This window comes from Sinocyclocheilus anshuiensis, unplaced genomic scaffold (genome assembly GCF_001515605.1).
Source record: "Sinocyclocheilus anshuiensis isolate Anshui unplaced genomic scaffold, SAMN03320099.WGS_v1.1 scaffold954, whole genome shotgun sequence".
NCBI lineage: Eukaryota > Metazoa > Chordata > Actinopteri > Cypriniformes > Cyprinidae > Sinocyclocheilus > Sinocyclocheilus anshuiensis.
This window is the reverse complement of record NW_015536527.1, coordinates 554729-559952: the sequence shown is the minus strand read 5'-3', so window position 1 is coordinate 559952 and position 5224 is coordinate 554729. Positions and strand designations below refer to the sequence as shown.

The window sequence follows — 5224 nt, the reverse complement described above, 5'->3', positions numbered from 1 at the left end:
CAATAGCTGGGTTTGTCCCTTTTTAACCCAGCATTTTTTAGAGTGTATAATGACAAATTGATGACAACAATGACATGGTTTCATATAAGAGATGCAATATTAGACATCCCCTATAAAGCCATTCTTTTTTCTACTTATTAGAAATAAGGTCTGTAGAGGTGTAATGTCACACATATCTAAAACGCTGCAGTGGAATAGTTTCATACGAGGTGTACATATAGTATGGTATGTCCCCAATAAGTTTTGATCATTCGTTTTTTGGTCTTTGAACTTTGAACTATGAACTTTTTTCCAACTTATTGCAAACTATTAACTTTCAGTGCAGAGATGTAATACCTCGTTATATAACATCTTGTACATTTAGTACAGTAAAACAAATGAACAATGCATTTAGAATGAATATATATATATATATATATATATATATTTCATTTTGTCTGCTTTTGCAAATCATCCTGCTGTAAAAATGGACTACACATGCTGTCAGGGCTCACACAGAAGAGAAGAAATTGTTGAATAAAGTTGTTATTTTTGTTTTCTTAGCACATGGAAAGTATTCTCGTAGTTTTATAACATTAAGGTTGAACCACTGATGTAACATGGACTATTTTAACGATGTCCTTACTACCCTTCTGGGCCTTGAACGTGTCAGTTGTGTTGCTGTCCATGCAGGGTCAGAAAGCTCTTGGATTTCATGAAAAATATAATAATTTGTGTTCTGAAGACGAACAAAGGTCTTACAGATTTGGAACAACATGAAGCTGAGTAATTAATGACAGAACTTTCATTTTTTGGGTGAACTAACCCCTTAAAAGTGTACAAGACAAGCATTTATAGCCTACTTTACTAGAGCACCATCTAGTGCCATAACCGAGAATTCACCTTTCCAAAATTAGCCTTCACCCTAATCCAATATAAATACACAAAAAAACTTTTAAAATGACAACTGATTAGATATGGTGTTCATATTGCTAAGGATCAAGTTGATTAAGTTGCTGCTTGGGTCAAAGGTTGAATCCTAAAATGTAAATAATGAAAGTTAAACCCACGAATTGAAATCACATTCCAAAAAGTAGACAAATTAACAATATAAATGAATTAATGTTTTCTTATTTAATTTTTTTTTCTATAACAGACTCATTTAATGACAAACACAGATTTCAATTACAAACTCAGTTATTACAGTATATTTAATAGCATTTGTCATATGTGCAAACAAGCATTGTTCAAATTAATTTCCATTACAAAACAGTTGTTATATGGGATGAACTTTACAGATTGTTTTCCTTGGATAATACAAAAAAAAAATCTGAATAAGTGACTCTGGGAACAGATCTCATAATCCACATCAAACAGGATAAACCTGAGAAAGAAACAGATGTTTGCACAATTAGAAGCCTTCTTCCATTGTTCAGCCAAACAGATGCTGTTTAAAACTGGGGTCAAACATACATAATATATAATTATTTGCTGTTCTTTTCCTGTCCTGGAATGTGGTGAAAGAGTCCAGACTGAGCATGCAGAACATTCAAGGGAAGGTGATTATTTCAATCACACAGTGATTATATTCTAAAATACAAACACACACACACAAAAAAAATATATATATATATATGTATACGTAATAATATATACATTTCAAGCACTCTGAACAAATACAACACAGCCAAACATGTTTCGTGAACATAACTGAAGGAGACTAAAACTGACAACACAAACATCTATATTTATATTGATTCATTTAACAAGCACTTACCCAACACAACTTAGAATTGAAATATATATAATGGACAGTTAATGTGAAGTAATAAAGTAGTGAGCTTTACCTTAAGGCAACAGGAACTGAACAAAGAAAGTGAATGCACAAACTTGGCAGTAAAAAAAAAAAGAAAGAGTAGCATTCCAAATGCTTAAAGTATAATACTTTCCAATTTGCAACACATATGTTGAAACAAAATAGACGGAATAATGCATTTTTACACTTTTCAACTATAAAACATTTAGTACAAACCAGCAAACATCAGAATTGGTACCGAGTAGAACCACCTCTCTGTGAGTGTGATGACAATTTAAGCTTATCTTTTTCCACTCCTCTCTTTCATTTCCCATCTAAGTTACCCAAATAATAATTAATGCTATGTGATGTCCCATTATCAGCAGTCATCAGTTAAAACCCATTCTGATAAGGGAGTTGAGTGTTTTACACCATTCTCCTGTAAGAAAACAAATGATCAGAATTGATGATTCAAATCAACATAGTGAAAATAGCAGGTAAAATCACAAATTATAGATTATAAACAGATAATAGAAACAAAAACAAAAATGTAATCTGGCTAGAGGTAGAATGGACATTCAGTCTTCTGAACACAATAACATGTTACTGTAAATATTTTTTTTTCTGTAAATGTATCTCATTACAAGTTAATGTTCTTCAGGGAAATAATTTGAAGTCCAACAACAAATATTTATGTATTTTATTAATACATATTTTAGTAAATGTCTTGGTGCTCCTTTTTTTGTTGTGCCTCATCATATGGTGAAGCCTTTTATGTTTAACCATGACTTGCTTGCTGATAAAACAAACTTTTTATGAAATAAGAAACAAGTGCATTTCATAATATTTACAAAATGTTGAATCCATTGGAAATTAATGCAATAGTCTGATTGCCTAAATCTTCTAATCATGGCTGATCACATAAATTAATCTAGAGATCCAAAAACGTCATAATATTTTTGTTTACTAATACAATAACATGATATGACATATACATTTAAAAGAGAATTCCACCATATTCTTTTAACAGTATGTTTTTAATTGCTGTTTCTATGTAATAATTTCTGAATGAAACTACATACACACTGAAATCTCAGGCAGACTTATAATTGTGAGATTTGCAGATCTCACAGAAATCAATATGAAAATTCAGTTGTTGTTTTTTTTGCAAAAAGAAAGACTGCACATATAGTATCTCACCTCATTGTAACTGTGCAGCCTAATTATGCCTGTTTCAACAACAACAAATTAAATTAGACACACAATAATTAGGTTAATTGGAACAAATCTAATCTTGTCAAATTAGCTGTATGAAATGCTTGCCATTTCGTCCTGCTTGTGTAGATTTCCTGTAGCGATAGTAAATCACAGCAGCAGCTGCTGCAGCAGCTGTAGACAGCAGAACAACAACAACAACAGCATATGTTCCTTCTTTAGCAGCTGAAGACACTCTTGAATCTGGAACAGCTAAAGAAAGACAAGCATTACTTCTAGAGATTGACTAATAATCAACTTTACCAATAGCTTTGACTGATATTTACACTTTTCTACCTAGGTCACCAGTATGATATTGATTTATTTCATAAATCTGGTGGATTTTTGATGAACAGCAGGTAAAACCGCAACAAGAGACAGCAGCGTTTACAGGACAACTAACTAATAATATGCATTTCTGTCATTACTAACAAATATCAATGTGATAAGCACGTGAAGGTGACTGAGATGATCTCAGTTATATTTTAACATTGAACCAAAGCTCACTCTTTCTAACAGCCCACAATGAAATCATTCACTGGGTTGATTTACATATTTCAAACGGTTTTCTAAAACTGCAAAGGAATGTGCATGGAATGACTAATGATACTCACCAGTGACAATAACACTGAATATCTTGATGATACTGATTCTGTTGCTGCTGTTGATCTGTAGTTTATAAAGCCCAGAGTCTGTGATTGTGGTGTTTCTGACGGTCAGAGATCCAGTCTGATTAACCTCCAGTCTGTCTCTGAATCTTCCATCAGGATCTTCACACTGACCATCTGTACAGGTTTTATTGGGATCTCCTGTGATTTCAGCGATGAGAGTGTCATTAAAATACCATTTCATCAAATAATTCAGGTTTTTAACTTCACCAGGATCTAAAGTGACAGATTCCCCCTCATTCACTGACTTTCTCTTCATTTGATCTTGTTCAGGAGCATCTGAAACACAAACCAACAGCTGCTGGAAGATCTTTTTGAGGGGAACACACTACATGAGTGAACTGTGGAATCCTCTTTACTTTGTCTAAAAACCAAAATGTATCCTAAATTTAGCTAATAAGCATTTTTTATCAAATCCTCTGCACTTTGGATTTCTGATTAACTACAAAAAATTAACTGAGTAACAGATGCATTTAAACAGACAATAATAGAACTTTCATCTTCATCAGAAGAAGACTAAATGATAAAAGTAATAAATAATCAATGGAAAAGCAATGTTCTGAATCATACTGAAATAAAGATATATTTAAATATACAAATTCCACTTCAACAGTAAATGTGTTTTTGACAAAATTACCTGTATATGAACTAATATACAGATAAAGAGAAAACCACAATGTCACAGCAAAATTTTGATGTACATGACTTGTTTTTACACATAATGACTTACCATATACAGCAAGAATGGAGATCTCTTCACTGATGCTGTTGCTGCTGATGATACGTAGACGATAAAGTCCAGAGTCTGTGGTTCTGATGTCTCTGATGGTCAGAGATCCAGTCTGATTGTCCAGCTTCAGTCTGTCTCTGAATCTCTCATCAGCATCTTCACACTGAACATCTGTACAGATATAACTGAGATCTCCAGTGATTTGAGCTATACGAGCATCATTAAAATACCATCTAATCTTTTCTTGTTGATTTGTTTTAACATCAGTGTGTAGAGTGACTGAATCTCCCTCCATCACAAATGCTGACTCTTCTTATGTATTAATACTGAAAAAACCTGAAGAAGAAATGAACAGTTATTATAAGCCGAACAAAATGACACAACAGGAACATGCTGTGAAAAATGCCAAATGCTTCACCTTGAAAGTAGATGCGAGTTGACCCCCCAAAGACATTTTTAGTTTAATAAAAGGAATAGATAAAAGGAATTCACATGTTCACGAGAGTACACAATACATGCATGTGGTGCTGCTGACACAGCCTTGTTTGCAAGCAGAGGAATGCACACATATGCATCTTGGTACTTTGGTGAACGTGTGTTGCAGACTGACATGGAAGAGAAGAAATTGTTTAATAAAGTCATTACTTGCTTCATAACATTATGGTTTAATCACTGATGTCACATGGACTATTTTAACGATGTCCTTACTAACTTTCTGGGCCTTGGTAGTTGTGTTGCTGTCTATGCAGGGACAGAAAGCTCTCTGATTTCATCAAAAATATCTTAATTTGTGTTCCG

At 33.2% G+C, this 5224-nt stretch overlaps 1 protein-coding gene and 1 pseudogene across 1 annotated transcript in view; one reads left to right on the top strand and one right to left on the bottom strand.

Annotated features, from left to right (window-relative positions):
- The window catches only part of LOC107694474 (uncharacterized), a 91488-nt gene that overhangs the window by 30347 nt on the left and 55917 nt on the right, over positions 1-5224 (top strand). The gene's annotated exons all lie outside the window — the stretch shown is intronic.
- LOC107694216 (uncharacterized) overlaps positions 1208-5224 on the bottom strand; it is an 8292-nt pseudogene continuing 4275 nt past the window's right edge.